Below are 24,002 nucleotides of genomic sequence, written 5' to 3' on the forward strand. Positions count from 1 at the left end.
ACCAATTCGGCTTTTTATATGGCTCTCCTCAACTTTAGGATTGTGGACATAAGTTGTGGTCTTTGAAGGTCCATTTATCCAATGTTTCAAGTGTCGGAAAATTGATCACAAGGCTAGGGATTGTGGGGGCAATGGCATACCCATGGGTTTAGAGGGTATGAACAATCTTGATAGGCCAAATCGCAACACTGTGGCAAATGTTATGAAGGTGCTTGTAGGGGCTAGTTATGACTATGTGAGAAACCATATGTTGGCCTCAAGGGGCTCTGCTAAAAGAAGGGTTGTACCTATCAACAGTATGGTCGAGTCGAGCAATGGTTTGAAATCAAAATTCGCCCCGTTGGTGTGTCCTCATGACATTTGTAATTTGCATATTCCTCATGGTGGATTTCAATGGTCTCCCTGTCAAGATAGTGGTGTTTCTCCTTTCACACTTGAGGACGGAGAGGTGCCTATAAAGGTAGAATTGCTACTTAAGGGTGCGAAAGGGAATGTGGTAGAAAGTGGCAGAGGGCATGTGTTAACAAAGGAGTTGGAATGTAAGGCTATGGAATATAAAAAGGATAAAAAACATACAATATATCAAAAAATGGAATGGACCACTACCACAAGGAGAACAAAGAAATTTAGAACTAGGACATCCCTCATGTAGCCGGTGTCAATGGCAAGGGTAGAAGATCAAAAGTCAATAAGGCCAAGACTAAAATTCTTGAGGACCTAGAGAATGGCTCCCAAGAGTCAATTAGGAAGTATGTCACTATTGGAGACGAGCACCTCCTTGTCCCAAATTCTCACTGAAGGTTCTTAGTTGGAATATCAAGGACCTTAATGACCCTTAGAAGCTTCATTCTCTTAAACAGTTGATCATTATAAAGGCTCTAGAATTTGTGCTTATACAAGAAACTAAAATGGAGGAGAAGCTCAAGGATTTGATACCAAGGTTATGGGCTAATGGTGGGGGGGAGTGGCTTGTGTTGTTATTGGTATTGCAAGTGGCTTGGTCTGCCCGTGGATCAAATGCAACATTATAGGTGTTTTTATCGAAGCTACACAATTTTGTTTGTCTATCAGATGTGGGAATCTGAAGGATGGTAGTTTGATGTTGATCTATTATGTGTATGGTCCTCTGACTAAAGCCATAGCATGTGGTGGTGCGAGACCATCTTTGGACCTTTAGGGGCCTTCATAGTGAGGATAATTATATTGTTGGGTGTGATTTTAATGTTGCCTTAGCACCAAGTGACAAAATGGGAGGTAGGATGATGGGGAGTTGTGGTTACTTAGACTTCAAGAACCTTTGTGATGATCTCACTTTGGCTGATGTTAGATCTAGATAATAGTGGTTTGCTTGGAACAATAAGAGACTCGATTCTAATAACATTCAAAGCAACTTGCATGACTTCTTACTCAATTCAGATTAGTTGTTAGAGTTGGGGGATTTGTTTTTTTAAGTCTTGTAGGTTAAAGGGATCAAATCACTGGCCTATCTCGTTAGATTTATGCAACCCTTATAAAACCAAGAGTGTTCCCTTTAAAATGGAGTCTTTTTGGTATGAGCATCCTAGCTTTGACAGTATGGTTGATAACTGGTGGAGAATTAGTATTAGTGGTTGTAAGAGGTATATCATGGAATAGAAGCTTCAAGAAGTCAAGAAGAAAGCCAGATCATGGAATAAAGAAGATATGGGGAATTTATTTTTGAATAGAAGAGAGACAGATAGTGAGTTAGAGACTATGGAGGGGGCTATTTCAAAGCAAAGCTTTAATTAGACTCTTAGAGAGAAGGAGACCAAGCTATCAGAAGACTGTAATAGAGTGATAAGGATGGAGGATACTCTTTGGCATAAAAAAACAAAAGTTAGGTGGCTCAGAGAAGGGGACAAGAAGACTAGTTTCTTTTAATTGTCTACTAAGATTATGAGGCAACATAATAAGATCTTTGAGCATTAGCAATGCAAATAATGTTGGCATAGATGATATCAAAGTTAATAGAAGTGATGCCAAAAGGTTCTTCCATGACCTCTTGGTTCCTCCACCATGGTGCACCTCATAGCTCAAGATGAGTTGATTGATTGCATACCCAATCTGATTATGGATGTGTAGAATGAGTCTCTTTTGGCTCATTTTTCTAGGGATGAGATTTAAATGGTTGCCTTCTCTTTAGGGGCTAGGAAGGCCCTGCAACCAGATCGTTTCCAAACTGAACTCTTCCAAAAATATTGGGACATTATAAGGGAATATATTTAGAAGGTTGCTAAAGAGTGTAGGGAGCAAAGGGTTGTTTTGCGATCAACTTTTATTGCTTTGATACCCAAGGTGAAGGAGCCCAAACCCTTTGATTTATTCAGACCCATTGCACTATGCAATGTGATTTATAATATAATTTCCAAGGATATGACCACTAAGTTGAACTTATGTCTATAGACACTTGTGGCATCATAAATTGTACATCCTTAATTGGGTGGTACAATTCCATGCTTAGGTTAGCACCCGCCTTAGTGTGTTGCATTTTGCATTTTAGATTCTCTTTAAACATTTAATTAATTTGATTAAATCTAAGGTCCTCTTTTACCACTCCACACATCATAAGATTAGGTCCTTAACCCCAGGTGTGCCCCTTTTTTATTTTATCAATTTAATTCATTAAAGTCCTAATCAGGTCCTATTTCGACCTTCAAGGCCCAATTGTGCATATCCAAACACCTTGAATTGTCGCATTGAGTGGGAATTTACTTTGTAATCACGATACCTCACATCCCTAAAAATTTGGAAAAAAGTCGGTCGAACCATGGTGATTCATCTTGGTCCCGACTTTTTCTCCCCAATTTTTGGGATTATGTTTTTGTGGTATTATAATGTTTAAATCCAACTTTGTGTGAAATTATATCAATTCTCGGTTGTCCTATGATCAAAAACAAAGTTAGGGTTCATATATACAACATTTCCTTTCCTCATTTGAATGATCTGACAACTCTAGCAATTGAAGGAGCCTCTTGTGAAGTGAAAGTGCAAGTTTATGTGAAGTCTTCAATCAACTAATTCATCAAATCTTCATCAACCATTTTCATCATCAATTGAAACTTTGGAGATATTGAAGAATAATAAGAGATCATTGATTGTTGGTTGTCTTGTACCTCTCCCTTAGGGTTTGGTATGGTTTTATATTATTTATATATCTTTATATGAGTTTCACAACACTTGTTTTTAGTTTTACATTATTGCTTTAGATCCATTGTTTCATTTGTGGTTTGAAGCATTCTCATTTACATTATATTCATTTAGGGTTTATACTCAAAACATAAGGTAGAACTCTAATTTGCATTCTAGCTCATTAGGATCTTACAAACACTTGAGATTATAGGGCACACATATTCCAATATTACATTGGCTATTTGTGTAGGTGGAAATTACCAAAACAAAGGAGTTTGACTAAGGTAAAACCCTATGTAACCACCAAACACCATTTTTCAAGTTGCAGGTGCAGGTACAAAAATCCGACAAAGCGACAAACTTTGGGAAAGCCATAATTTGTAAGGACTGATCTAGACCCAGAAAAAGGTCTTAGTCTTCTAGGACTAGGGCACCTAATGCCCTGGTCCTCTAAGTTTTGGGGCATCTTTTGGCAGTTTTACACCTTAGGGTCTCAATTTGCAGATTTCAGAGTTTTAGACCAGTACAGTAACAAGGACTAGAGCGCTCAACACCCTGGTCCGGTTCAATCCAGCTCACTTTTTGGTGACAGATGCACATTTGAGTTTCATTTCCTATTTTGCAGTTTATATCTTAGTTTCAGTTTTGCATTTCTCTATTATTTCAGATTATATCATCACTTTTGTTCATCTCCCTAGCTTAGTTTATCATTTGTTTACATTTAGCTCATCTCCTCTTCATAGCAGCAAAGAAATAGAAACCCCAAAGATATTCCTTGACTCCCTTTCATAAGAGGAAGTCAAAGTGAATCATCTCATTAGGCTCTTTCATATTCTAATGTGTGAATGAGAGTGGGATTAGGTCTTAGTTTACTCGATTTCATTTTCACCCTACACAACACCTAAATTTGATTTATCTAATTAATTGAATTTTGCTATCCCAAACGGTTTTAATTTAAATAATTTTACGCATTATTTGATTAATGAGTGCTCCCTCCTTCTATATAATTAATTTTATTAATTACGAAATAGTCTCATTTTAATTAATTGTTTTATATCCCTAAATCATTTAATTAATTAAATCTTATCCCTTCTTCTATTAAGTAAATCAAATGCATAATTGGGTTTATTTAATTTACTTTTTATCCTTTCCTCATTTTTTAATAGAATCAATTAATCAATCAATCATATTTCCCCCATTTCCCCACATGTCTCCTAACCTAAACCATCATTTATCCCTTCTTCTAATCTAACCCACTACATAACTCTTGGGTTGTAACCAACCCTATCCTTTCTAACCTCCCCCCCTCACATGTGTGCGTACATTTCTAATTTTCCAAATATTTAGAAAATATCTTTATTTAGGTGTTTATCTCCAAGTAGATATGTGTCCTCAGAGATGCATGTCATTCTTCCCCTTGACATTTGTCCTTCTCAAGGACACTTATCATCCTTGGTTAAGCCACTTGTCCTCTTCAAGGACAAGTGTGGAATCTCCTTCCACATGACATCTTGAGGATGGCCACTTGTCCTCTTCCATGACAAGTGTCTCATTTCCCAAGCCTCTTCCTCTCTCATCCATGCCATTTTAACCCTTCCATTTTCTATGCAATTCATCCACTTTTCCATAATCATACCATTGTAATGCTGAAATAACTACTCACATCACTCTCATTTACACCATTACATTACATCCATTTTCATCTAGCTTGCATTTTCACATGATCATGGAGCACCTTCAAACACACTTGGAACCATAGAAATTGATCACACGTCAAATCAAAGGACTATCAAATTGAAGGATGAATCTAGAGTTTGCATTCTTAATTGATATTGTGTTTGTTTATTTGGTTTTTCCTTCTTAATCATCCTTATCTTGTGTGTTTGATTGATTTGTGTTTTATAGGTTGTTATCTTTTTTATTTTAATCATCTTTATTTCACACTCATATTTTTACTCACACATTTCTATAATGCCCCATTGGACCCACTTCACGGGTCATATCTCAGTCAGTGCATGTAGAAATGGCAGGAACGTCATTATTTTGCCAAGTCAATTGCTCAGTCTATCAAAATGACATAAATGTTATCTCTTTGCCAATTCAGTTCACTACATTTGTCGAAATAGTAGGATTACGTCAGAATATATAGGTCATTTACCAAGCTTTTCTAAATGGCAGGAACGCCAATTTTTCAAGCCAATTTACCTCATTTTCGAAATAGCGGGTTTGCACCCTCAAATGGTGGGATTGTTGTTATTTTGTCTCTCATTTGCTCAGTCTCATTGAAATCGCGGGTTCATTGAAGGAAACCATGAGATTATCCAGTAAAACGTCAAGTTTGCATCTAGAAGTAGTGAGAACGCCATTTGCCTTGCTATACTACTCTTTTTCTAAAGTTTAGGGAAATCTATCAAGTCCTGCAAGTTTGCAGTTATCCAAACTTGGTTTTTGTTCACTTTAGTATTATTATTATCGCCTACCAAGATCTTAACTTGTGTCATCACTTTGGTCGTCCTTGTCGTTGAGTCAAATCTTGGTCATCATTTCAAGCTTGTGTTGTCAAATTATTGTCATTTCACATCTCTATGTCCTCATCGTCACCATATATTGCCTAAGTCAAGGATTGATTTTTTAATCAAGTCCAATCTTTTATCTAATCAATTGTGTCACCAATTAAATCATCCAAATTTCAATTGAATCAGTAATCCTTCTTTAGTTAATCAGTTAATCCTTCCATTCAATTCGTCATCCATTTCATCAAGTCAGTCAAATCAATCAATCAATCCTATAGTTCTCATATTCCAAATTGCAATAGTCTACACCTTTTCATGCAACAATTATCATCAGCTCTTCGACTATATCATGTTCACGGTATAATCTTTTGTATCACTGCGACCTTATTACCTCAAGCCAAAGGTTTAGTTTACATTGATCTATCTTGTTTCTTGAGTGCATCCACTTGAGTAACCTTAGTGTCACATTGCTTTATTCATAAATTATCCAGTTGTAATTGAGAGCCAATCTCTCAATCAATCCATCTTCGATTCAATCATTGCTTTCATCTTAGTTCCCTCATTTCATCAACTCGATGAAATCAATTAATTTACCCAATCCTTCAATTAATTAGTGTTGCATTTTAATCATCACATCTTTTCATCTCATGGTTCATGCCCATCACCACTCGATCTTGATCTTGATAAGCAATGGAACAACAACCTTCTCAATTTGGAGTAGGATATTTTGACCCACAACTGAACCCCGATCTAGGTATCAATCCCTTCGTGTTAGGAAATGTTCCTATCAGTTATGACTCACTCAATCTGATGGTCTCTAATGAAACTATGGTTAATCAACCCAATGAGAGAGAAATTCAATTTAATCTTGTTGATATATTCCTCTCATATCCAGATAATGCCCAAATAGTCGACGAAATCATTGAAAGTTGAAAAAACCTCATCTTTGCGAATATGGTTGCTCAAGGTATGATTGTTGCATCACTCGATACACTTGTGATTGCTACTCCACGAGAACCTCCTCAACTAAAAACACCTCCACAACAACCCCCATCATCGTTCCCGATTGAACAACAAACCCAAATGCCCATAGCGACACCGCAACAGAGTACCCAACTTGTATCGATCGGATTACCCCCTATGGGTACACTTGGAAGGCATTATCAACCCTTTTATGCCAACTCATCATGACTTATACCACCTTCGTCTTCAGGGGGAGGCATCTACAATACGCCATTTAACACACCATCTATACAACTTATTACATCAATTCCTATGATAGCTCAAATGCCCATTGTATGCTCGAAAGAGTGACACTTGCAAGAAAGACACAAACAACTCAAACACACCAATGAAACATTATGTTATAGATCAAATGATCCAAACATATTAATCAACCAAAAACTTTAAAAGCGTCTCATTATCCTTTATCTCCTAGGATCCTTCAAATTCAAAGTGGCTCTCAGCTTGGAAGAGCACTTGATCTCTAGGATGACAACCTAAAGAGCGAGAGATATATGATTCTAAGATCTAAATGTATGCAACTATGATCTTAGTGATATGCTATGGATATGAAACTAGATATGTTACCAAAACGAGAAGATTAGTGTGAGATTAAGCTAGCATGAGAATGATATGAAGATGAGATTAATCTAGAATGGAAAAGAAACTAACATGATATATTAAAACATAATGAGATATATTCTATAATGCAACTACAATGATCTAAAAATGCTTGAAGATGGTAATGGAATTCCTTGATAACCTGCACAAGACAAATTAGCTATAGCTTAGATGCAAATAACTAAGATGAGATCCTTGATATGAGAAAATGAGCTCTATTTATAGAATATTTGGTGAAACGGATGGCCAAGATTGAATAATCTTGACAAGGGTTGGAATTGAAAGTTATCAATCCATGTGATTTTTTCAACCCAATCTCATGTTGACAAGTGTCACCATGGGATTGCTTGAGAGGAGAGGACAAAAACAATAAATGCTTGGGAAGACTTAATGGTTAACCTCGTGTGGGCAAGTTTGTTGGATAAAGCATTTATTCAAGGATGCAGGCTATTATCCATTGGTTCAACTCCTGTGCAAAGTTAAAAGATGGTCAAAGGGACAAGCCATGATGGGTTGATGAGTTGAAGGGATGATGTCTTGTAAGAGCCTTAAAAGCTCTTTGAAGACTTTGGAGGTTTAACTTGTGTGAAGGGAGAAACCTTCAAGGCTTTTGTAATAGCCTTTAATGGTTTGAAAGACTTTGGAGGTTAATTTGTAAGAGCCTTACAAATTTGGGGAACTCAACAAGTTAACTTGTTGAAAAGGATAAAGTCTTAAATACATTTAGAAGGCTTTGCTCCAATTTTGGAGAAGTGTCTTCCCCAAATTTAGGGATGTGACATGATTAGAAGAATTAAGCTCATTAAGTGTGATTTGAGATGTTCTAGAAGAATGATTAGGAGGTTAATGGAAAATGTAGGAGAATGCAAGTGGGAGAAAAATAGGATTTTAATTAAAATAAAATGTTTTATTTCAACTAAAGTGGATGCAACTTGCATTTGTATGAAAATGCAAGTGGGGAATTCGATTTATTTATATGAATAAGGGGTTTTAATTAAATGTAAAATTCAATTAAAATGTTGGAGAGGGCATTTAATTAAATAAAAAGAATTTATTCAATTAATAGAAGAAAGCGAATATTAATTAAATATTTGAATTTAATTAATGGTTAGATAGAAAAAAGAGATATATTAATCAAACCTTAGTTTAATTAATGGGTGGATACATGATAATTAAACAAATAAAATTCATTTAATTAAGTGTCTAGATTTAGGTGTCTACACCCACTACTTCTAGTGTGGTGCATGTTACCCCTTTATTAATTTGGTTGTGCGACCTATCAATGTGTCTTCCACACAAATGTTAGCCTAGACTAAAAGAATGTCTGGCTATATGTCACACATGCCAATGTGACTAGGGGCATGAGTTACACAACGTCATCATCATTTGTACCCTCACTTGTGCAATCCATGCCATAAGTGTTGAATGGTTGAATGGTCCATAATACTGAGAGGATGAGGGAATCAATATTCCCACTTATAAAACCTTTCAAAATATTTTAGCAATTAATCTCATCAATATGAATCAACAAATGCAGAAGAAATGAAAAACATAATCACAAGATAGACACCGGATTTTTATACATGGAAAACCAATAGAGGGTTAACTCTTAAGATAATATAACTAGTTATATGGTGATTACAAACAAGGTGGCTCACTGCCTTATTACAATATGACTCACTGTCGGAATGCTCACTATGATAGAAATAAGTGAACCGAGGAAAATTGCATCTCCAAATGCATGAGGTCAATTCCAAGATAAGCATAGATATTAAAACAACTCACAACAGATCCAATAAGGGATCTCTCCAATCTATCCACAACGGCTTGTAGCAAGACTGGTAAGGGATTACTGCAATACTATCTTCAATCTATTAATCCAACTGCTTGCAGCGAATCTGGTAAGGGATTACTGCAACACTGTAACTGCACACACACTTTCCACACTTCGCTCTTATGCACATCACACTTTGTTGATCATATAAATTCACTTCCTTTTCCTTGTTTATATGTCACAACCATACTATCTCTTCATACACACATTCACATACATACATACACACACACACACACATATACACATACACACACACATATACACACACGCACATATACATGTGTGTGTGTACATACATATACACACACGCACATATACATGTGTGTGTGTACATACATATACACACACGCACATATACATGTGTGTGTGTACATACATATACACACACATATACATGTGTGTGTATATATATTTATATACATACATATGTATATATATGTATGTATCTATATATGTATATACATATACATAGTATATATATGTATATATATGTATGTATATGTATGTATACATATACATATATACATGTGTGTGTATATGTATTTATATACATACATATACATATATATATGTGTGTGTGTGTGTGTGTGTGTGTGTGTAATATAATACATGTACACACACACATATATATACATATATACATGTATGTACGTACGTATATATATACATGTACACACGCACGCGCGCACACACACACACACACACACACACACACACACACACACACACACACACACACACACACACACACACACACACACACACACACACACACACACATAACATGTATACATATATATACATATGTATACATATTGCTCGGATTGGCATGCTACCCAAATATGCCTTGACCAAAATGGGGTAACCAAGTCGGCCTTCACAGATCTTCTATACACTTCGATTGCCGAAACAAAACAAAGGTCTACCAAACCCATAGATACAGGTCCATGAACACAAATTCCAAGCAAAACGACTTCCATATTCAAGATATAGATGCTACATATTCCAGAGCATAGGATTCATGGTTCATATTGCGATACGAACATCCAGATAACAATTCAATTGTAATAACTAATACTAAAACTTGATACAAACCATGATTAGAAAAATACTAAAACATACATGCCCCACTGCTCAATATCACATACATACCTACCTTCCACTATTGCTCAATATCACATACATACCTATCTTTCATTGTTTCTCAACATGTCACACTTGGTCCTAGTCAAATCGCCAGGTTTGACATCAATGACAACATTCACATAAATCTAACACAATCTCCTCCTTTGTCATTAATGACAAAACATCTCAAAAAGAAAAATCTCAAAAATATAAACATGTCAACATGTATATCTATAGATAACTCCCCCTTACTCATATCATTCATATTTCTCCATTTCTCCCCCTTTGACATCAAGGACAAAGGGTCCTTCCAAAAACAAAAACAAATAATAAAAGGTATCAAAAACCAAAAAGACTTTTTAACTGCTCTTCTTTAGAAAAATCCTTTTATATTTCTCTTTGAGTTTCGGAAGAAGAACCTTCTAGGAATGCAATGCCAATTTGATACTCACTGATAAACTTTTGGTTCCAACTAATAAGTCAATGGCATGAGATAAGTTGTCTGGAATGGACAGATTCTATTCATATTCTTCTGCATCTCTAAGAAGCCCTGAAAAATGTTCCAATTTAGCTTTAACAATTACTTTCACTTTCCAGAATATGCTCGTAATGTCTTCTTTTTGTCTTTGAAGTAACAATAATTCAACTTGCAAAAAATCTACCTTTTTCCTCTAACTGCCATCTTTATCACTCAGAAAATCAAATGTTTTCCCAATAGAATTTAATTCAAATTCAATTGATTCAGCTTTCACCTTGTAATTTTTCATAGTACTCGACCATTAGAGACAATGCATGTATTCTATGTTGGTGCTATCAATACAGTCCTTCATTTCACGTATGCATTCTGACAAAGTTCTCTGAGCATCATTGCATCTCTCCAACATATTTTGTATATCATTTGCTTCTATCTTTGAACCATCTTCTCCTTGCTCTGCAACATCCAACTTTCCTTCAACCATAGGAGATACCAGATCATCTAATTCAATTACATCTTTCTGTTTTAGGTCTTCCTTCTTCTTCTTAGGTTTTAGAGAACCAGAAAATACAATATCTTTTAGTTTCCTCTTTCCGGAGGCAAGACTCTCCTTAGCAGAATAGTAGCAAGGGATACCAGACAATACACCAAACCTCCTTAAATGACTTAAAATAATCCTCACATGCTTCAACTCTCTTTTTCCAAACAATTCAACCACTGATAAATATGCTTTACAATCGACACTTGTGAATTCCACAACACATTCTCCTTCAAAGACAAAGATCTCAAAAAATGCATTACTAAACATATGAGCAAAGAACCAAACCGGAAGGGGTAGCCTTTATTATTTGTCATGTTAATATTCTCTAGCAATTATCTCCTTAATAATTCACACAAATCATAAACTGCATCCTCCATAACAAGCTTATACGTAACAAATACAACATTAACCGAGGTAGAACCTTCCCTGTTTCTGAAGCAAATTTTGTAAGAGATTTTGTACGCAACATACCTTACCACAAGATTAATAATTGTGTCAATGAACAACGCTCTTTGATCTTCCGTCACTCCATTTAGGGTTTCAACTTCCTTATTCTTTGCAGTCTCCTTTACCAGAATAGTTCCTTTATCGCAAAGCCCGGTGATTATTGAAATGATAAATTTTTAAATTGAATATGGTTTGTCCAACACGAAGCAATTTTTTTGTACTCAACTCAAAACAAGCTTGATCAAATCTTCATTTTCAAACTAGGGAAATTTTCTCCAAAAATCTAATCCTTTCTACCCTAACTCTTTAACCTTTTGTAATTTTGCTTCATCCAAATTGCTTTCCATCTTCCTAATCTTTTCAATATCAAATTCATCCAATTGTACCTTTTCCAAATATTGAAATTATCCAATGCTCGATTCCCCGACAAACATCTTAGATTCAATGATGTGAACTCTTTCTCTACTTCAGCTCTTCAGCTACTACTCAGATCCTTAGACCCCTTTCTTCGCATAATGTAGAAAATTGGTCTTGAAGTCCTATATTTATCTTGCCAATTACTTCTAGGGTTTACCTGCCAAAAAGAGTTCCTATCAATGACATCAACATATTCACCAAATTACAAGATTGCATATCCAACATAGTCACGTCTAACCCACAACATGAACTACTTTAGAAAGGGGGGATGGAATTTTCTCCTCATGAAATCCCCTTGATCTAAAGCAACAAGCTCAATTATCGGAGGAAGATGTCCCTGCATCAGATTTTGATACATCATGTTTGCTTTCATTATTTACCTCTTTCTTTCTCCATACCATGACTTCCTTTTTCTTTCATTCAATAGTCTTAATCACGTTCTTCTCTACAAACTTCTCCATACCAACCACATTTCTACACTTTTTTGCATAATGTCTGGATTGTTTGTACTTGTAACATTTAATGTTCCTTTGCACTGAATTTGTTGAATGTATTCTAGATCTGCATTGATTAGTTTTATGACCATAACCGTTGCATAGATGATAATAGTCATAAAAAATCACATTCACCTTATTCATCCCAACTGGATAATGATTTTGACTCACAACATGATTCCTACAGTAATTTGCTTTGTGAGAAAACTTCTTGCAATATTAACATTGAGTGTTAATTTTCTTCATACAACTTTATGTCCAAGACTATTGCATTGAAAACAAACAATAACCATTAAATGATGGGTACCTTTGAGCATTCAGTTGATGAATTGGCGGTCTTCTCGCAATAGATCTCTGATTCTACATTTTGCTTGCATCTTCAAGTTTCTCTCTACTTCTACCTTAACTTCCCTGCCTTTGTCTTTGTTTTTCCAATTTGAACATTCACTGGTCTGAAATCCTAGTCTATCATTTTCTTCACTTCTTGTTCCAGCTTCTCACATTCTTCAGTCTTTGGCTTAATTGAATCTTTCAAAGTTTCTTCCACTTTAATATTTTCCTCTATTTTTCAGCACCAGTGTCATGCCCACTTTTTAACCAAGTAAACATGACACGCCACTAATAGATTTTTTTTACTTGAACACAAATAACACATTATTTCATTGGAAATGCAATTCCCAGAATGTACAAACTGAATAAATGCAACTAAACATAAATGAATTACACCATAGTTTTCTATTTTTGTAAAATATATTTTTTTAACCACAACAAAATACATTGTACACTTCGAGCAACAATAGCAAATAACAAGTTATCATTTCCAAATAGGATTAATTGATAACCATTAACTTAATTATTTCTTTAGTTCCTAACATAATATAACTCCTTCTTACCCAGGTTTCTCTTGCATTCCTTCATGATGTGATTTTCGGACCTCCTATACCTACACTTGCAAGATGTCTATTTGTCTATATATTCAAACACAAGATTAGAGGGAAGTTAGGTACATGATTATCATGAATCATTACTTTGACTGGATCAATTTACAACAATCACTTACTAATTTTCATAGATAAATAGAGAATGCATAAGATTGTGAAGAAGTGGCAAGATCAATCAAAACTCGGACATGCAAGACCTAAGGGCCATACCTAGTGTCTCGGGGGCTCATCACAAATGGCCTTTCCTATGTGAAGGCGCAGAGACCTCGTAGTTCATAAAAACAATTTAAAACCTATCTAATATGATGGTATAAGAGTGGGTATGCAACCCTTTCTAAGGTCAACTTCCCTAGACAGCTTCCTCATCGGTTGCCACCCACTTAGGTGAAGTAGAGATGAAATCTTATTTAAGGATATACTATAACTACACATTCCAAGAAGGCTTGACTCTTTTAAACATTAAGATGATAGTCACCAATTTAATTGCATCCCTAATTTTCACAATTCAATGAAGTAATGATATTGAGGTATGAGGATTTTAATAAAAATGCATAAAGGATCTCTGAAGTAATTTTGGAGCAAGAAGATTGTTGGCTTGATGATGATTGTAATGTATTCATCACTTGTTGTCATTGATGAAACACTCTCACACACACATATGATTACATTGACTACCGGTGTAACTTCAATTGGTTTACACTGTCAATCGGTATGTTTAAGGCTTATCTCTAACCGATACTTTGTGTCAACCAATATGTGCTTAAGAGATAACCTATGGCTATACTAAGTCGACATCAAAATGAAGATAAAGATGAAGATGGAGATCAAGCGGAAGATTCCAGGACAATGGATCACGTGTTTTGTTCCAACCGGTATTGACTATTCTAACCGGTATCTGATTTTGTGATGAGTTACCAACACCGACTTCTTGACGGTCATTTTTGTGATGAGTTATGACTACTTGTCTAGATACACTGCACCTAGGAAATTGTGTTTTGATTTCTTTAGGCCGACATAAGATTTGAATGTCTATTTAAAGACATCTTAGTGAATCATTTGAAACTGATAGAGAATGATGGTATGCGAATACTGGTATGCATCTAGAGTGAAAGCTTTTGTTGAAGAGTGATAAGTGTTAAGATGAAGAGCAGTGTTGAATGTACTTAGAAGAATCTGATCAAGCAAATATTGTGCTACTCAAAATAGATCAATCTATTCTTGTTGTTTTCTAATCATTACAACATAATCAAATCCCCTAACCGAGTAAGCTCTAGCAAGCTTCATTGTACAAATCCTCTAACAAGGTGATCCATTAGTTTGGATTCTCAAATCCTCCAACGAGGTTACTCTTAACAAGGTAGTACTCTTAACAGGGTATAAGCTTCTAATCAAGCTTGGGATCTCTAACAAGATTCGCTCCTAGCACAGCACTTTGTAAGGCCTTAACCGGTAAGTTATCTATTACTGCAGATAGTTAACTTGTGAGTTCCATCTCACCGTGGTTTTTACCTATTTAGGTTTTCCACGTATAAAACACTTGTGTTATGGTGTTTGCTTTACTTTTTGTGGATGTTGTTTTATCATTTTGGATAAAATGTATTTTGTTTAAATGTTTGCTTAAGTTCATCTACTAGTTAGTGTTTGAAGTAGTCTTCTATTTGGTGTTACTAATTCACCCCCCTCCTCTCAGTTCTTTTCAAGTCCATCAATTGGTATCAGAGCCTAACTTCTTTGAAGCCTAACCACTTAGAAGGGAGTCTTGAAACTACCGTGGGGGACAGGAGCTACTTCGAGATGGCTAGAGAGCTAGAAGCTAGCAGAAATGAAGTTGAATCCCTTAGGGCTAAATTGAAATCTTCTCAAGTCAAAAGGAGAGAGCTATCTGAAAAACTGTTAGAAATATCTGATAATAGTTCTTCAGATGAAGCCAACATTGAAGCTTTAGCAGAAGAAGTTGAAAAGGTGAACGGTGAGAAACTGAATCTAAGAGAGAGCTAGAAGGTCTCACTATCTGCATTAGTCAGGAACTGGAATCCAAAAGAGTTGTTGAAGATCTTGTCAAGGTAAGAGATCAAGAGATTATAAAGATCAAATGGGAAAAAGACACTATGCATGAGAACTTTATTGCTGAAATGGAAGAAAAGGTGAATCTAAAGATAGATCTTGAGCTGGCATCATCTCTGAAAGAGAACCTGTCTAAGCATAATGAATATCTTGTCAAAAAGCTTACTGAAGCCAATGAGAAATTGGAAAAGTTTGCCAGAAGTTCTACTATGCTGGAAGAACAAATTCAATCACAGAGAATGAAGGGTGATATCTTTGAACTTGGTTTTCATACAACTGAAAAAGGTGAAGCCTCTGGTACAAAGAGAAAATATCCAAAGAACAAAACTGCTCCTAAAGTCAATAAGACTACCGGTACGAAGGTTTTTAAACCTGTCTGCTTTGTTTGTCATAAGACCGGTCATACTGCAAATTTTTGTAGAGACAAACCTATCAGAAATGCAAATTACAATAATAATGCTAGGTATGTGTCTAGAAAGTTTGAAGGTCATTGCCACACATGTGGAATGTATGGGCATAGACATATTGAGTGCAGATATGGAGCAAACAATCCTGTACCACACATGCATCCCAGACCAAATGGTGACTGGATAAGGAACTTTGATAACTGGGTAAACATGAACTGGCAGAGATCCTATGACAACTAGTTTAGTCCATTCGAAATGGAAAAGGTAACAAATGTTGTTTGCACCTTTTGTAATAATTTTGGTCATGTGGCTATGAACTATAGAAGAAGAACAATAAGAGGAAATGCAGGACCTTGGAGATTATTTGGTATGGTCTGTTATCACTGCAACAACCCGAGGCACTTAGCAAAGTTCTGTAGATCAAGAAATGGCAGACTGGTCAACTCTTTCAAGGATTAGAAAGGCAAGCAGAAAGTTGATGTTGAGGAAACTAGAGAGGATATGAATTGGACTTGGAAGAAGAAAATTGAAGATTCGTCTGGAGAAGAAACTATTCCTTCACCAAGTGAAGAGAACCCAACACCGGTGACTTAAGCCTATTTAACATGGCTAAGGGGAGCTTAATGGTAAAACATCTTCGGACCCCTTGTAAAATGAGCGGGAAAGAATTTTTGAATTTTAAATTTTGGTGACCTTTTGTTGACGTGTTATCAACCGGTATTTCACTTAAGCGTTGAAATTAGGGTTTGTAACCTAAAATGCGAGCATTTATTACAGTTGGTAAAAAGGGATAAAAACAAGTTTTACTTTATCATTTTTACCCTAACTCTTTCGAGAAAAAAAATTGATGCAATTGCAGAGCTGAACAAGATTGTCTTGTTGTCAATTCGTGAATTGCTTTGTGATTAGAGAAATTAAGTTGAATTGAAAGTTACCAAGCGGTGAACGGGTGTGCATTTGGGCATTTCAACTAGGAAACGGAGCGACGCACAAGAAACAAGGTATTTCTTTGAGTATACCACTTTGAAATTTGCTTATCTAGAAGGGCATCTACGTCTAAGACTGTAGAGAGGTTGATGATGACTGCTAAGCCTGAGGAAGCTCTAAAGGGAAATGAAATTACGTCTTATAATGCATTGTCGCAAGTCCTGAGTGGTGTTGTAGTCAAAGGTGACTTGTCCAGCTATATAGATTGAAAGATAGAAGATTTAGGAACTTTACACATCTATACACAGCTGAGATCACTCTGTGATAAGAATGGAAAAATTGAAGCAAAATATGCTAGGGTTTTTGAAAAAGGTTTTCATAATGCCGCCTACTTTCTTGAAGATTTTGAGGATGAACACATAAGAATCATTTTGAGTTGAGTCCACTGAGAGAACATGTATTTAGAAAGGACTCATACAATAACCAAGGAAGCTATTAGGGTTGTAACGGGTTATTTCTCAACCGATGAAATTCTTGTGCTAAGAAGAATCTCAAAAGATATTGTTTTCAAATTAACCGATTCTACATCTGATAAGCATGTTTTTTCTATCAACAATATTAGAGACCTTGCGGTGAAGCTAGAAGCAATGGTGATAGGCTACCGAGTATTCTATTCTAGTAGACTTAACAGTGTTCCATTTACAACAATTCATACAACACATAGAATGATTGTTGATAATGCAAACTATGATATCCTGTGAAGCCATTAGGAGTCAATTATTTCAAAATTTAGAATCCATTAAGAAGGACAACACTCAAAAGTTCAAATATGGTCAGCTATTAGCATGATTATTTTTCTATTTTTAGAACTTCCTATCGGGAATTGGGGATATTGAATGGTCCAAAGACCTATCGGTCAATGCACAGATAAAGAACAACATTAAGGCTGTGAAGAATACTTTTTCAGGTGCCTTGAATAAGTATTTTAATGAATTTTAGAAAAAGATGAGCATGATAATGAGGTTACCTGAAGATGATGTAAAACATTTTGCAAAAGACATAGTCTTCACTATTACCACTGACTTTTGCTTGATGCAATCAATTGAGCCTAGAGAGGAAGAGATGGAAGATATGAGCTATGAGGTTAATCATGATTTGTTGGTTTGTTATGCTAATACCCTGTTAGCATCACCTAAAGATAAACAAAAGGAAAAATTGGACATTGTGGTAGTCCAAGTTGTACCAACAGAAACCGGTACTGTACCTATAGCTAAGGAGAAAGGAAAGAAAAAGAAGACTGGTGAGAAGTCTCCTGTGAAAAAGACCGCAAGGGTGACTCGGAGTGTCCTAACCAAGAAGGAACTGACACCTAAAGTATATGTAAAGAAGGAGAGTGCACCAAAGAAGAGAAATCGGAAATTGATTTTGCAACCAAAGTCTGAGGGTACAGATTCTGAAGAAGAACCAAAGAAAGAAAAGGCAACTGACAGAACACCCAATAAGGTAAAGGTAGTGTTGAAGGCAACTACACCTATAGATATTGCTACCTAAAAACCAAACACAATTTTTGAGAGAACAATGAAGTCATTGGGAAGAAACAGGTTTGACAATGTCAAAGAACATTATGATTCTTTCATTGAAGATGAGCAGAAGCAAGTAATCCAACAGGTAATAACTTATTTGGGTCATTACAATAGATTTCCACATGACTTGGAAAAAGATATTTCAATCTCTCTATATAATACTCTTTTAGATAAATGGGAAGAAGCTATTCAATTGGAAAAGCAGATTTTTGATGAAATATTTGTACAATATTTTCCCAACTTATCATCGGATGGAATTAGTGCTTTGGTTGAGCAATACAAAGCATATTTTGATTTTAAAATGAGGAGAATGAAGCTTCTTAATGCAAAAAGGGTAGTTATTGGGTCTGAGACACATCAGCTAGCCTGTGTAATCCAATAGAGGGAAGAAGACATCCACTTTGACAATAAGGATGATACTACAAATGATGTTCCTTGATCGGAAATGGATGAAGAGGAGATTGTTCAACCTGACATAGTCTATCCAATCAAGAAGAAGGATGATTTCATTATTCTTTTTGATGAAGATGTTCAGAACACAGTAGACCTATCTGGAGACATCATTGCACCAGATATGGAGCCTCCTACAAATACTGATGTACAGGTTACATTAATTGATCAACCGGCTACTCAACTGAAAGTGGACAATGAACCGGCAACAAAACAACTAGAGAAAACCCAATCTCCACTGGTCATTGAAAATACTCAAAAGGAGTCTAATGGGAAAGCTGTCACTCAGTTATCTGTAGAGACAACAAAGCAGAACACAGAAAGAGCTATCATTAAAAGTGTACCTCTTGAACCGACGAAGCAAAAACTACTTGAAGATGATGATGATAACTCTTTAAGTATTTCAGGACCCATTGATATGAACACTTTGAGCTCATCTGAAATGATGAAGATTGCTAATGTTATGCAATCTCGAGCACACAAGAAGAGATTGAAAGAGAAAAGGATTGAAGTAGAGACAATCCAAAATGCAGTAGAAATTTTGTCTGGTTTACTACCGGAAACAGTTGTTGCACATCTTCCTACACCCATTAGCAAACTTGGTCAGTTAGTTGCAGATGCATCTGATCAAATCAAGTCTCTTGAAGATGCTGCTCAAATGTCTGTTGAGAAGAGCCACAAGAGGAAATATGGAGATAAACTGGGAAAGAACATTGAAAGTGGCAAAATGGCTTTATCTAATAATGAAAGTCTGTTGAAGAAAGCTATTGAATCTGGAGGAAAGTATCTTGCCTCTACCTCCAATGTTTCTTTCTTTTACTCTGACATTTCTAAGAGTCAAGTTGAAACCGAGCAAGAAATAGAAAGAATATGCAAGGTATATGTCCCACTCCAGGACTCCATTCATGCCTTCAACCGGTCTGTAGATGATTTGCATGACAGATTGGACAGGAATGATATTGAGAAGGCTAAGAGACTCTGATCTATAAAATATCTCAAGAGTCTGCTCACCTCACAGGTCGACATTCTTCAAAGAGCCTACTCCAATGCTGAAGCTATCCTTGCTACTCCTGAAACCTGCATGCTAGACTCAATGGAAGAATTTCATTCCTAGTTGGTGTCTACATTTTAGTATACTACTAACATACTGGAATCATGGGAAAATGCTTTATCCCAGATGAAGCAAAACTTCAATGATATTTTTATCAGATTAGCCAATGCATGAATTTTTTTTAAAGTTATAATATATGTTGAACACTTTGATACAGATTTTCTATATATATGTATGTATTTTACTTTATCATTTTGGAATTGTTGTCAAAGGGGGAGTAATAATATGTATGTGTGTTTTTGAAAAATTTATATTTATGCATGCATTAAGGGGGAGTATTTCATTTAAAGGGGAGTATGAGCACATGTGTAAATATGTTGTGTATGCACACTTAGCGGTATTGTGTTACTCTAAAATTTTCTAAGTGTTGCCATCAATGCCAAAGGGGGGTATTGTTGGCTTGATGATGATTGTAATGTATTCATCACTTGTTGTCATTGATGAAACACTCTCTCACACACATATGATTACATTGACTACTGGTGTAACTTCAATTGGTTTACACTATCAACCGGTATGTTTAAGGCTTATCTCTAACTGGTACTTTCTGTCAACTAGTATGTGTTTAAGAGATAACCTGTGGCTACACTAAATCGGCATCAAAATGAAGATAAAGATGAAGATGGAGATCAAGCGGAAGATTCCAGGACAACGGATCACATGTTTTGTTCCAACTGGTATTGACTCCTCTAACCGGTATCTTATTTTGTGATGAGTTACCAACACCGACTCCTTGACGACCATTTTTGTGATGAGTTATGACTACTTGTCTAGATACACTGCACCTAGGAAATTATGTTTTGATTTCCATAGGCCAACACAAGATTTGAATGTCTATTTAAAGACATCTTAGTGAATCATTTGAAACTGATAGAGAATGATGGTACGCGAATACTGATATGCATCTAGAGTGAAAGCTTTTGTTGAAGAGTGATAAGTGTTAAGATGAAGAGCAGTGTTGAATGTACTTAGAAGGATCTAATCAAGAAAATATTATGCTACTCAAAACATATCAATCTATTCTTGTTGTTTTCTAATCATTACAACAAAATCAAATCCCTTAACCGGGTAAGCTCTAGCAAACTTCATTGTACAAATCCTCTAACAAGGTGATCCATTAGTTTGGATTCTCAAATCCTCCAGCAAGGTTACTCTTAACAAGGTAGTACTTTTAACAGGGTATAAGCTTCTAATCAAGCTTGAGATCTCTAACAAGATTCGCTTCTAGTAGAGCACTTTGTAAGGCCTTAATCGGTCAGTTATCTATTACTACAGATAGTTAACTTGTGAGTTCCATCTCACAGTGGTTTTTACCTATTTGGGTTTTCCACATATAAAACACTTGTGTTATGGTGGATGCTTTAATTTTTGTGGATGTTATTTTATCATTTTGGATAACATGTATTTTGTTTAAATGTTTGGTTAAGTTCATCTATAGGTTAGTGTTTGAAGTAGTGTTCTATTTGGTGTTACTGATTCACCCCCCCCTCTCAGTGCTTTTCAAGTCCATCAAAGATGACAAACACAACCCTCCCATCCAACCCGTAACCCAACATTTAAGTAAGAACAACTTATCCCCATTAAATTATAACAATAATAAAGCTTATGCAAGAGATCATCATTTAGATCACCCATGGTGAACCCTCCCTACGTTATTCTCATCTTGCCTCTATTCACATTATACACTGAAGGAAAAATACAAAATATTAAAGAATACCTCGTTGCTAAATACTTAAATGAGTTATATAGATATGAATATATGTTTGCATATGCCCCACATTAATAAATCATTTGATTGCATCACATAATAGACAATATCCTTTTATAAATCAAAATAATTTTAAGGAACTAGATTATCCCCACCTACTTCTCAACCTTTCAAGTCATCCATCTCAATATGTGATCAAACAAGTAATTAGCACAAGGATTTTCTTATAATTAAACTTGATACCTACTGACTAAATTGATACTTTACAAAATCAATAAACGACCTTAGTTTAAATTAAATACTATCTGCCTAATATAATCATGGGGAGATAACCATAAGTTAATATAAAAATTCCACTTCCACCATTTCAATTCCCTTTATTACCCAAAGTGCTTAAAGAAAAGAGGGATGGTAGTAAAAGCACATCCAAGACCACCTTTGCAAAACATCATCATCATGACTTGTAGAGGTTCTTAAATATACCTTGATTTTAAGTTGAAGAAAGAAATGGATCGTAACGATATTTTTATAGTTTATAGCCACTATCTTATCCTTTGGGTGTATCACACAATTTCAAGATCCCATGATTCTTTTTAATTTATTTATTTATTCTAAATATGTCTCGCATCTATATGTACAAACCTTAATTTAAACTCATTTATAACTAGAAGATACATTTAGCTTTATAACTCAACTAGTCTTCATTATTTTAGTACTATTTAAGTATTTCAAGAACTTTTTCCTAAATAATCTCCATGCTTCAAATCATAACAATAATAGAACTAATATTAAATAAATGTATAACTCAATAGGGAATGTTATTGATTCAAAGAATTAAAAAGATTATAAACGTATGGAAAGTTTAATAGATATATATACATTTTTGATTAAAATTAACATATGTTTATTTCCAACCCAGAATGTATTGACAATAAGAAATCTAATAATAGAAACTTAAACAATGAAATTATTTATCATTATATTGTTTTTATGGTAATCCACAACATATTTTAACTAGTAGAAATCAATAAAAACTTTTCTTTTCAATGCTACCTTAATAATGAATTGAAGAAGATTGAGTTTAATTTTAAAATAAGAAAATATCAATGGATCAACCACATTTCTATTTTGACAAAGATGTTTCTTAAATTGCCATCTAGAAGTGTAAGTTTTGTTTTTTTTGAACAGTCTTAATGTTTAGAAACTACCAATAGAATATTAATACTGTTAATAATTTAAATAGAAACTTTCATGCAAATGCAGAAGTATATCCCGAAAAGGGAGATGTTAAAGAAAAATACCAAAATGAAATCAATTTGAATAGGGTATGGATGACATTAGAGCAAAATTAGTGGAGAGAAATTTTCCAGACATTATAATCGATTTGTTATGCTTGTAGGAAAATAATGGAATCATGGGCAACGTACCTGAAGTGTTTGACAGAATGCCCCAGAATGCCTCAGGGAGATGCCATCTCTTGGAATGCAATAATTGCAAAATATGCAGAATTCGGCCAATCCGATGAAATGGATTTGGCAACTTCCAAGAGAATGCAATGGCTCAGGTAAAGACAAATTCCTCAACCTTCGCCTGTGTCCTCACCACCTATGCCAGTTGGGTATATTTTTTTAAAAGTTGTCGCTACAATCTGATCTATTCTAATGTGGGCTTAGGGAGTGGCAATGTTTTCAGGAATTGATCTGACAGATTCATTGGGAAGGATCCCCTAACTTTCAAGCAAATACAATTGGTACAAAACAACAACATTTATCCTTCCAGGTTGAGAAGAAGGTGGGATTTATTTTTGCGGACACTTTTAGAAGCTTTCATACAGCTTCCCTCACCTCTCCCCATGGCATGTTCACTGGCTAACCCCAAAAATGGGTCATCTGAAAGCTCTCGAACTTTCCAGCCAAAAATAATGTAGTTGACCATTGCAAGATACGTCCAGGATGAGTATTTTTTGCAGGACACGTCTATTCTGGCTTCAAAAGTGACTTGTCGTACCAATGACATGCATCGACATACATGTCTGAGACATGCATACCATGCCAATTTGGCGCAGCGGCCGGACCCATAGTATGTGATGTGGAGTTATCGTGGACTCGTTGATTTCAATCGTCAGGGCCCACACAAAACTACGTGGACATGTCGGAGGACGGTCGTGACTCGCTTACTGGTTAGTGGCG

Source organism: Cryptomeria japonica, chromosome 3, assembly GCF_030272615.1.
Source record: "Cryptomeria japonica chromosome 3, Sugi_1.0, whole genome shotgun sequence".
NCBI lineage: Eukaryota > Viridiplantae > Streptophyta > Pinopsida > Cupressales > Cupressaceae > Cryptomeria > Cryptomeria japonica.